The sequence below is a fragment of the Salmo salar genome, chromosome ssa24 (assembly GCF_905237065.1).
Source record: "Salmo salar chromosome ssa24, Ssal_v3.1, whole genome shotgun sequence".
Classification (NCBI taxonomy): Eukaryota; Metazoa; Chordata; class Actinopteri; order Salmoniformes; family Salmonidae; genus Salmo; species Salmo salar.
This window is the reverse complement of record NC_059465.1, coordinates 48,930,837-48,943,129: the sequence shown is the minus strand read 5'-3', so window position 1 is coordinate 48,943,129 and position 12,293 is coordinate 48,930,837. Positions and strand designations below refer to the sequence as shown.

Sequence of the window (12,293 nt, the reverse complement as noted above, 5' to 3'; positions counted from 1 at the left end):
TGTTAAAAGATTGGAGTGTTTTAAAGTATATGAGCAAGCCTCAGGCACAAAGATTAATATGGAGAAGCCAGTAGTAATGTATGTTGGGAAGATTAATGAGGGGAATTTTCATTTTAAGGTGTTAGGAGTGTTTTTAGGGATGAAGGAAATGGAAGCTAGGGATCTGACATGGAGTGGAGTATTAAACAAAGTTAGGAAGGTGGTAAATATGTGGAGGGGGAGGGCTTTGAAATTAAAAGGGAAAGTAATTGTAGTAAATTCATTGATGTCAATTTTTATTCATGTAATGAATGTTTTAGATATGCCAGAATGGGTTTTATCTGAAATGAATAAGATTGTCATAATTTTTTTATGGGATGGGAAAGGTGCGAAAATAGCTTTTAAAACTTTGATTGCAGGTTATGAGGAGGGGGTGTTTGAAGTTGGTGGATTTAAATGTGAGGAAAACAGCAATTAGAGTCAAAATGGGACGGAAATATTAATATGGTGAATTAGATTATGGATGGAAAAAATTTTTTAAGGAGTATTTGCAGGAGGTTGGGAGGATGGGGGACAATGGTTTACTGATGTGTATGAAAAAGGAAATGTTAGGTAATATACCTTTGTTTTATAGAGAAGTGTTTGAGGCTTGGGGGGAGTTTTTACCAAATATTTATTATGACTGTACCATTGAGAAAATATTTTAAAATCAGGCAATTTTTTTAAATCCAGTATAATAATAAGATGTTGTTTTGTAAATATTTTATGAGGGCTGGGATGAGGCAGATAGGTGACATAATATATGAAGTAATTCCTGGGTTCCTTCCATGTCAGGCAATATTTGATAATGTGGTTGAAGAAAATGATGAAATAACTAGAACTACTGTGGAGAACATGCATAAGAGAATATTAGGATGTCTTCCTGGGGAGTGGGGTGTTTTAATAAATAAAGAGGTGGCTACAAGAGCTAGGGGTTTACTGGTTTTATATTATGAAAGTAATGGGAAGAAGTATGATTTGTCAGGTTTAAAAGTTAAAAAAATGTATTTTAAGAGAGATAAAAGCTCCTGCTTCGGAAAAAGTGTTGTCTAGGGTGTTTGTAAATATAGATGTGAAATCAATATGGAAAAATGTAAATGTAAAAATAATGATTTTAAATTGAAACATAATAGGATTTTTACGAACGTGGTTTTACATCAAATAAATAGGGATATTAAAAGAGAATGTGATATTTGTGGTACGGCGGTGGAAAATGTTATGCACTTTTTTATTGAATGTAGTAGATTACAAGGTTTTCATGAGTTTATAATGGGGTTGAGTGGAGGAGGTTGTTTCTTTTTGGTTTAAATGGAAAACTAAAGTTTTTAAATTTAATTTGGTGAATTTTGTACTCAGTCATGCAAGATATGCGATACGATTAAGAAGGAATTTAGGATGTTATGAAGGGAAAAGTGTTAGTGTGGAGGTTTTATTTAGAAGTATTTTAGAGAAAGATATAAATATGGTGGAGAAATTTTGAGAAACTGTTTGTGTGGGGGAGTACTTTTATTGAAATTATGTTAAATGGAAAACTTGTTTTTAGTGGATGATTGTGTTTTTAATTGGTTTTATTTTCTTTTATTAAAGGATGAATTGTTCATCCTTATTTATTATTGATTGAATATTGTGTTTTTTCATAATAAAAGATTTTTTAAAAAATGGTATGCCCGATCTCATCTGATCTCGGAAGCTAAGCAGGGTCGGGCCTGGTTAGTACTTGGATGGGAGACCGCCTGGGAATACCAGGTGCTGTAAGCATTTTGTCCACTAGGGTGTGCTCTTGCATTATTTCATCAGCAACACTGCCTTGTAGTAAGCATTTAATGATGAATTGACTAAATGCAGCTTCTATGGGCTAGTCTTTCCTGCCCTTTTAATAGGATCAAAGTTCCTTGTGTTGATAGTTATAAATACAAGGCAGATGCTAAGAGAAATAAAAATATTGTTACTGAATGCAGCTTGTGTGCTCCCTTGCCATCATTGGGGACTTTACCCGAGCGTCGGGAGCAGTTCTTAACCACGCAAAGTCTTCCGTTAAGTTTTTCGGAAGATGGAGTGGTAGGACGGATGTGCCCGGAGGTTTATTTCTCTGTAATGGGGCCCTGAGGATTCTCAGGGTCCATTTTGAGACCTCCGGCTCAGCGACGCTGAACTCGAACATGGGTATCGCAGTGGTACAGAGGAAGCTAGCGATGTGGAGGGCTAGGTCTTTGTCTTTTTTAGGCAAGGTCCTGGTTCTCAAGGTGGATGTATTGCCGTCTCTATTGTATTTGGCGTACATCTTCCCATTGCCGGCTTGTGGGAGGAGGCCTCTAGTGAGGCTGGTGTTTCAGTTCATGTGGGGTGGCAGGTACGAGTGGGTCGCCAGGGCACGCATGCTCTGTCACATCGGGGAGGGGGGTACCACATCTCCCCCTCAAGCTGGACGCAATTTTTGGTTAACAGAGCTTGCTCATCCAGTGATACACCCTTCCGGTTACCTCCTGCGGGTGTTCTTCTCATACCAGGAGAGAAGCGTAATGGTGTGGTCTAACACGGGTCCTCAGGCGGAACAGCTGCCGTGGCACTTTGGCCATGTGGCCAAGTGGCTGCGTGCGCACCCCGAGGATGAAGTTGCCCGAGTAGGTTTAGACCACAGGCACCTGTACGAGGAGGTCAGACAGGCAGGGAGTCCGGCGCCTGTGGTGGGCATCCCGGCAGTGGTCTGGGAGGGAGTGCAGGCGCGGTGTCTGGACAACAGGTTCAAGGACCTGAATTGGTTGAGCCTCCACAAGTGTCTGCCGGCACGTTCCATCACGTACCGGCATAGCTTGGCGCGATCCCCCACCTGCCCAAGACCATCTTGTGGCGGGGAGGAGACAGTGCGCCATGTCTTTTGGGACTGTGCCTTTGCCAGAGTAGTATGGGCTAGGGCACGGGTGTTGTTGGGAAGAGTAAGAGGGGATATTGTGTTGACGTGGACAAAGTTAGAGAGAGGTGTAGGGAGAGCAAGAGGGACGGATAGGGATAGGTTTCTGCTATGGCTTCTCATGAGCCTCTTTAAGCGGGGGCTGTGGGAAGCTAGGCAGAACATGGTCAAGACAGGGAGAGATTGGGGGGTGGAAGGGATAGTGAGGAGGGTGGAAGGAGATTTGAGAGGGAAGAGAGGAAGTGGGGGCAGCATGCTGCTCGGGAGAGGTAAAGGGGGGTTTAGGGTTATTTTAGATGTAATGGGTTAGATTAGGGACTTGGAGATAGGGAGAGATAATATGTAGGATGTCGGGGAGGGAAGATGCTCCCCTGAGTTTTTGTTGTGTTTTGGGGTTTTCGTTTGGCTTTGCAACTAAAAATGTCTAGTTTTGAATTTGATTGAAAGGCATTGAAATTAATAAATACATTTAAAAAAAAAAGAATCTGTTCTTATCAGTTTAATATCTGATACGTCCCCCAGGGAGTCGGAAATGGGGCTTGCTCCGTCCGCTCCACGCATCGACCCGGTATTGCAGTACCTCCGGGAACGGTGCAACACTTTTCTCCCATTGTCAAGGAAAACAAATACACAAAGGTATATAAACAGCTAGCAGAAGAAGAGAAGAGAAGGAAAGAAAAAAGAAGAAACATCCAAACTGAAAGAAGGGCGAAGCGCCCTTCATGGAGTCCCCCGTTTTCCCTCCATTTTACTTTAAAAAAAAACATTGACCAGGATTGTGTGTGTCTGTTTTTGACCCCCCAAAAAATACAAATCACTTCACCAGGATAGTCTGTCTGTGACTTTTTAACCAATGCCCTCAAACTTGGAAGAGTGGGTTCGGAGATACTTTCACGGAGCAGTGTCAGATTCAGTGAGACCGATCCCGGGTCCATCATCCTCACACCTTCAGTCTTCAGTACACTGAGACCCAGGGAATGTAGTCTGGCGCCAGTGTTCACGTTGTGTCCGGTACAGTCCACAGAACAGAATGCGTAGTAAGGACGATCTACCAGGGCTGTTCCGGGGCCATCCATGTATCGTCCAGATGCACAGTTCAACAAGATCTGTAGACCTGCCTTGTATTGTGATCCACTGGCTGTTAGAGACTGAGTAGACGTTGTCTTCCAGTTAAACACCACAGAGAACACTGAGACGTCAAGCTTTCTTTTTCCGTAGTAGCACACTAGAGTGATAGGCAGACATGTAGCATCAACTTTATACACTTGGTATGGTTTCATCAATGTCACCCAGTAACTTTCCAGGTGTCAAATTTCCTACAAATGTTCCTGTAGCAATAACCTTTCTCTACCCCAATGAGGTCAGGCATAGAGTGGTCACTCCAACCACCTTAGATAGAGCGGGCCACTCTAGATCTCCCTTGTAATCCGGGTCTGTCAAACTCAAGGCCTCCGTTCACAACCCTGTCTTCTCCGTCAAACTCAGGTCCCCCATCCATACCCCGATATTCTCCGTTAAGGTCAAGTCCCCCATCCACACCCAGGTATTCTTCTTCAAGTACAGGTCCATCACTGATGACACTGTGTTTTCCGTACAGATGCACACATAGAGGCAAGTGCATTGTTGTAACAAAGATGAACAGGTGACCCGTAATAGTCATGCTGGATATAGCTGATACCTCTTCCCCAGTGTTCATACATGTAAACTGTTGTAACAACCCAACCTGACATATAAGTACTTCCCTGTATTAGTAAGTTGGATACAACATCAAGTGTTGGATAACTGAGACGTGGTGGTGACTCAGAACTCACAGACTCAACATTCCGGGGCAGGGCGAATGGCCAGTCTGCCCCCCGTACTGCCATTGGGCCCCGTGCGAATTTGATAATGGATTCTAAAAACGCCCCCCCCCTACACTACCTTCCCTTAGTTGTGAGTTCTGAGTCACCACCACGTCTCAGATATTGTGCCTTTTGGGTATGGTTGTTGTTCCCCTCTGTCCCGGGCTGGGTCAAAGTGACCCCGGGCAGCACTGTCCCCACGACCTCCGTGCTACATGGGGAGGACAGCGGTGTATCAATGTGCAAGAGGGCAGCCAAGCGTGCCGGATGGTGTCCAACTACCAAACAGTGCCGAGCGAGCAGACAGGGCCAAGCACCACGTGCCTCGTCCATTCGCGTGGCCCCTGTAAGCTGGCCGTAGAGAGGCCAGCTTAGGAGGACCCTAACCCTAACCACCCGCGGGAACCCGGCCTAGAGTGCACAGTGTGTGTCTCGGGCCCCAACCTCTGACTTCCATACGACTCTGGTTTCTCCTCATTACGCACAAGCCTTTCGCCTTTTACTAAAGACTTCCGTGGAGAGGAACACTTACGAGTTCAACGTATTTTTGGAAGGGCTTTGCTTCTGGCAGAGCCCGGTATCTTGTTTCAAGAGAAATTGACAGAGATGACACCGAGACCTTTTGCTCAGGCGTTTGACTTGAAGCCGGCTGATCGGCGTATTTTTCCACTCAAAGTAGTCGCTCGGGCAATTGAGTTCAAGCCTGACGACGACGACTGGCGTATTTGCCAGGCTTTGAACAAATAGTCGCACTAGGCTTAAAGAGCTAGTGACTTAAAGACGAATTAGCGACTTTAAAAAAAAAAAAACACCCGCCTGTCACCAGGGGTGGGGAGGAGCCAACTTTTGCCAAACCGCTGAGGTCTGCCGAGACCCCCGGGTGCCCGGCGGGTGCAGGATTCAATTTGTGGATTATCGCTTCTCGGTCTTTTGGCTCAGATCAAGCTTGGTACCGAGGTGCCCCAGAGCTCGCTGAGTCGAAAGGTCGAAGGGCGATACGTTTTTTTGGGTGGGCGGAATTATTTCCCGTTTTTTTTGTACTCGGTTTTTCTTTTTGAAGAAAGCCAGGAGCCTATTGAGGAGGCCATTCTTCCGGAGAAGATGGCACGGAAGACACCATCCACATCGGTCCCTGGGATCGGACGAGCAAATACGGTACGTTTTGCATGGAGGGAAAAGGACATGGAACCATTCGGAAGGGAGACCTTTGGAAGGAACCTGCTGATTGATGGGGGTGCTCAAACTGGCAGTAAAAGATGTCTTTTGCCTCCAGGAGAACCCATTGGAGGGAGCATATGAGGTCAACTTGTATACGGAGGAGAAGCATGAGGAGGTAATGCAGAAGGCAAGAGATATGGAGAAGGAAAGGCCTGTGTGTCACTATGCCGTGACAAGTCTGGCAAAGAACAATTTTAGAGTCATGACCATTAACATGTACAACCCGCATGTAAAGGAAGAGGATGTGAGAGCCTTCCTGGGGAGATTTATGGACAACATCTCCTCAGCAAGGCTCCTCAAGGACACTCTCGGGTTTTGGACTGGGAGGAGACGCTATCAGGCTCTCCTTAGTGAAGACCCAAAGGGCCTGGGAGGCTACCTCCATCCTTGGGGCTGACAGGGGGACGTTGTTTTATGCAGGTCAGCCTCCGTTCTGCAGGCGTTGTGTGGCCTATGGCCATATCCTCGCCCCGTGCAGCACAAAGAAGTGCAGGTTTTGTGGATCGGGTGGGCACGAGGCGAGAGACTGTGACGAGCCGAAGGCGTGTCACGGGTGTGGCTCATTAGCACAACTGTGGCGGGAATGCCCGGCTCGTCAGAGGTCATGCGCGTCTGCAGCTGGGGGGGGAGCGAGAGCGGGGAATGGGGAAGAAGAAGAGGAGACCAAGAACCGAGTACAGGCACAGAGGGAGCGGACACACGGGTGGAAGAGGAGGAGAAAGAGGAAGCGGGAGGAGAAAAGGACATAGTGGAACCGGAAGGGCAGGAGGCTGAAGGAAATAGCTTTTCGGTGAAAGCACATTTTGCAATATTCTGAGTAGATAGCACGGCCATCATGGCTAGCTATTTTGACACCCACCAAGTTTGGCACTCACTAAACTCAGATTTACTATAAGAAAAATTGGATTACCTTTGCTGTTCTTCATCAGAATGCACTCCCAGGACTTCTACTTCAACAACAAATGTTGGTTTGGTTCCAAATAATCCATAGTTATATCCAAATGGTCAGAGAGGGCACTTCCTGTTTAGAATCTTCTCAGGTTTTGGCCTGACATATGAGTTCTGTTATATTCACAGACACCATTCAAACAGTTTTAGAAACTTTAGGGTGTTTTCTATCCAAATCAAACAATTATATGCATATTCTAGTTTCTGGGCAGGAGTAATAACCAGATTAAATTGGGTACGTTTTTTATCCGGATGTGAAAATACTGCCACTAAGCAAGACAGATGAATTTTCTTTTAAAGAGGGAGCGGATATTTTTGAATAAATGATTTGATATTGAGCTGGAAAAAGTTGATACGGTGGAGGGTTTTGTGGCAGGCTTTATGGAAGCTCAGGCTGCTGTACACAACTTTGAAAAGAGTGCACATGTATGGGGGCAATGGGGGGGGGGGGCGATCAAGGCTGTAGTGAGGAGGTTTTAGTGATTCTAAATTACCTGATGCTGAATGATAAATGTATGACAGACATGACGGTTAAGGAGATATGGAAGGCTACCTTGGCCAGTAATAGGAATAAAAGTCCGGGATCAGGTGGGTGAGTTTTATCATCTGTATTGTTGGACGTGTATGTGTACATGGAACGGGCACAGGTAGTTCCAGAATCATTGTCCACACGATTGTTAAATATTATATAACAAATGGATCAGGGAGACGCTGGAAAATTTTAGGCCTTTAACCTGTTGGGTCTAGGGGGCAGCATTTGCACGTCTGGATAAAAAAAATGTACCCGATTTAATCTGGTTACTAATCCTACCCAGTAACTACAATATGCATATACTTATTATATATGGATAGAAAACACTCTAAAGTTTCCAAAACTGTTTGAATGGTGTCTGTGAGTATAACAGAACTCATTTGGCAGGCAAAACCCTGAGACATTTTCTGACAGGAAGTGGATACCTGATGTGTTGTATTGACTTTAAACCTATCCCATTGAAAAACACAGGGGTTTAGGAATATTTTGGCACTTCCTATTGCTTCCACTAGATGTCACCAGCCTTTAGAAAGTGTTTTGAGTCTTCTGGAGGGAGATCTGACCGAACAAGAGCCATGGAACGATGATGGCCCATTAGACACCTTGCGCGCGAGTTCATGTTGGGTACCCTCGTTCCAATACGTTATAAAAGAGTATGCATTCGTCCACCTTGAATATTATTCATGTTCTGGTTAAAAAAGGCCCTAATGATTTATGCTATACAACGTTTGACATGTTTGAACGAACGGAAATATATTTTTTCCCCTCGTTCATGACGAGAAGTCCGGCTGGCTTACATCATGTGCTAACGAGACGGAGATTTTTGGACATAAATGATGAGCTTTTTTGAACAAAACTACATTCGTTATGGACCTGTGATACCTGGAAGTGACATCTGATGAAGAGAATCAAAGGTAATGGATTATTTACATAGTATTTTCGATTTTAGATCTCCCCAACATGACGTCTAGTCTGTATCGCAACGCGTATTTTTCTGGGCACAGTGCTCAGATTATTGCAAAGTGTGATTTCCCAGTAAGGTTATTTTTAAATCTGGCAAGTTGATTGCGTTCAAAAGATGTAAATCTATAATTCTTTAAATGACAATATAATATTTTACCAATGTTTTCTAATTTTAATTATTTAATTTGTGACGCTGACTTGACTGCCGGTTATTGGAGGGAAACGATTTCCTCAACATCAATGCCATAGTAAAACGCTGTTTTTGGATATAAATATCAACTTGATAGAACTAAAAATGCATGCATTGTCTAACATAATGTCCTAGGAGTGTCATCTGATGGAGATTGTAAAAGGTTAGTGTATCATTTTAGCTGGTTTTATGGTTTTGGTGACCCTGTCTTTGACTTGACAAAACATTACACACAACTCTTGTAAATGTACTGTCCTAACATACTCTAAATTTATGCTTTCGCTAGCGTCCCACCTAGCCCCAAGAGGTTAAGTTTATGGAATACTGATAAGATTTTGGCAAGGGTTTTCGCTAACCGTGTTAATAAAGTGATGGGGAGTATCATATCTGAGTCAGACAGTGTTCCTGGGAGGGATATTACTTGTACAATAAGGGATGTTGTTCGACATATGACTGTTGAGGGAGGCATAGTTCTTGGCCTAGATTTGAACAAGAAAACTAACTTGTGAATGTAGGCATGTGAGGGATGTAATGGATATGCATGGATGAAGGTAAAATGTGTGTAAGTATTAAAGGTGCACCTAATCAAAACCACATCAACCAGAACACAAAACAAAATGGTGCTTGTGGAGCAAGAGAGAGGAGCGAGACGCAGGACTGGGCACCAGGACCTTTTATCACCTAGTTGATCCCAAAAACAGGTGCAACTTATCACCTTAACAACCCAATCAGCTCCACCTGTCCCCAATCTGCAAATATAAACAAACACAGAGAAGGAGGCAGGGAAACCGAGGGGTGTAACACCCCTCCTATGAAAATCAGAAACTAAGAAAGACCTGAAAAGAAAACCCACAACATGACAAATACACCAATACATCTGATCAAAAACAATAACTAAAAGCTTCAGACACAAAATACTATACAAACCATAAAGGTAAGAGGCCCACCGGATGCCCATGATACCAACCCAACCAAATCACCTGACCCCATCCAACCTCAGCAACCACGGTACCTGGAAGCAACAATTTAAGTGAAATAAATGGAGACCAAGCGACAGGAGAGCAGAAGCCAGAGCAACAGGAAGGACAAAATAAACCCTATACAGACCACCAACCGAAAATGAAAACAAACAACGAAGACGTCCGAAGATCGACTAAATCGGTGCACGGGAAAGCGCATCAGCCTCCACATTATCCACACTTTTTACATGTCGTACATCCAAATGGAACGCCTGCAGGAACAAACACTAGCGTAGCATGGTGTGCAGGAAAGTAAGGGGGTTGTGGTCAGTGTAAAGCACAGCAGGGACCATACATATGCTGCAACGCCCAGATGAAAGCAAGGGCCTCCTTCTCCCCCACTGAATAATTCAACTGACAGCTGTTAAACTTTCGGGAGAAATAACTAACAGGATGTTCAACACCCCCATCTGCTTGAAGCAACACTACACCTGCCCCTAAGTTACTCGCATCCACATATAGGCTGAAGGCAGTTCCAATCATGGGGCAGCCAACACAGGGTCAGAGCTAAGAAGCAGTTTCACATTTTCAAAAGCACTCTGACAGCAGGAAGACCAGATTAAAATCAGCCCTCTTCTTCAACAGATCAATCAGAGGTGCTACAACCGTGGAGAAGTTGAAGCAAAACCCCAATAATACCCAACTATACCTAGAAAGCGTTGCAGCTCCTCCTTGGTGGTGGGCGGTGGAAACAGATCGATAGCGGCCACTTTAGCCCGCACCTGCGAGAACACGACCCTGCCCGACTACTCTACCGAGGTAGGTCACTATTGCCTGGGCAAACTCACATTTGGCTAAGTTCACAGTGAGACAGGCCTCAGTCAAACATTCAGAGTCCGTATCTGCACCAGATAGCGCACCCAAGTGACACTATAAAAACCACATCATCTAGATAAACAGCACAGCCTTCAAGGCCAGAGATCATAAGACGCCGAAACGTAGCAGGAGCGTCGCGTTGGCCTAAACTCCTGACCGTATAGGAGAAAAGACCTGAAGGAATAATAAAAGCTAAAAGCAGATATTTCATGAGCTCTTGATGACAAAGGCACCTGCCAGTAACCCTTCAGCAAATTAAACTTGCTGAAAAACCGGGCAGCCAACCTAGTAAACACAATCTTCCATCCGTGGGAGTGGATAATGGATAATCTAAGAGAACCATCTGGCTTGCTCACCAAGAGACACGGGGAGGCCTAACTGGAGAATGATGGTACACCGGTATCATTAACCAGCATGTACTTAAAACTTCTTAAGGCTAGACAATTTCCGCTGAAACTGAAGGGCTCACAATTCAAATAAATAATCTTCAATTATGGATATTAAACATTTAGGTACATACAAGTGTCTTATATTGGTTGAAAGCTTACATTTTTGTTAATCTAACTGCACTGTCCTATTTACAGTAGGCTTTACAGCGAAAGCATGCCATGCGATTGTTTGAGGACGGCGCCCCACATCAACATTTTTCCACCGTCACAGGTTTCATATAAATCACAAATAGCAATTAAATATTCACTTTTTGAAAATCTTCCTCTGATTTGTCATCCAACGGGTCCCAGCTATAACATGTAGTGTCGTTTTGTTAGATAAAATCCTTCTTCATATCCCAACAATTTGATTTAGTTGGCGCCATCGATTTGAGTAATCCACTCGTTCAACATGCAGAGAAAGGAATCCGAAAATCTGCGGCTCAACACGTTTCAATTTATTCCTCAGGTACCCTAAAATGTAACTAAACTATAATATTTCATACGGAAAGAAGTATGTTCGCGTCCTCTTCAAAGCACGTGTAAACAAGGATTTCCAAACTAGTGTAGTTGTACTAAAACTCATATTTATTACTTGTTATTCAAGTTACAAGCCTGAAGCCTTGAACAAAGACTTCACACCTAGCGGAAGCCATACGGGAGCTGGAATTAAATATGCCCCTATGCTTTCCATTGTAAGAGCATGGGCTCTCAAAAAAAAAAATATTCAGGTTGGTTTTTCTTTGGATTTTCTCCTACTGTATCTATGTGTCAGCAAAACAAGACTGAAAATCAGTTAACTCTGCTTGACAATGAGACGGGTGACCCAACAAACTCTCCAAGTTTGCAAGGGACTCTGAATTCAACCTACCCTGCAAAATACCACCATCAGGGCCCTGTTCACCCCCTGTTCACACTGCATGTAAAGGTGAAGTGGCTGACCTCAGATCAAGGGATTCCACGTCAATTTTAGCACATAGTTCTGCTTTAGTCAATTCAGAAGACAAACGAGCTTAACCTGTTGGGGCTAGGGGGCAGTATTGAGAATTTTGAAAAAAATATGTGCCCATTTTTAACTGCCTCCTACACCAACTCAGAAGCTAGGATATGCATATTATTACCAGATTTGGATAGAAAACACTCTGAATTTTCTAAAACTGTTTGAATGGTGTCTGTAAGTATAACAAAACTCATATGGCAAGCAAAAACCTGAGAAAAAGAAATAATTTTGTGGCTGTACAATTTTTTTTTTTTCATTGTTATTAGATACCACAGTGAGAAAGGATTCATTTCGCACTTCCTACGGCTTCCACTAGATGTCAACGATCTTTATAAAGTTGTTTGAAGCGTCTATGATGAACAGAGACCGGATGACAAGGAAGAGAAGTTGACCTCCCTGGGATGTCGTCACT

At 43.8% G+C, this 12,293-nt stretch overlaps 1 non-coding gene and 1 pseudogene across 1 annotated transcript; both read left to right on the top strand.

Moving 5' to 3' along the window:
• The first annotated feature begins 3,389 nt into the window (after positions 1-3,389).
• On the top strand, positions 3,390-3,528 carry LOC123730449 (uncharacterized; annotated as a pseudogene).
• A 1,697-nt stretch (positions 3,529-5,225) lies between these two features.
• Positions 5,226-5,342, top strand: LOC123730452 (U5 spliceosomal RNA). The gene has a single exon (XR_006761896.1). It is a non-coding gene; the product is annotated as a U5 spliceosomal RNA (small nuclear RNA).
• The last annotated feature ends 6,951 nt before the right edge of the window (positions 5,343-12,293 follow it).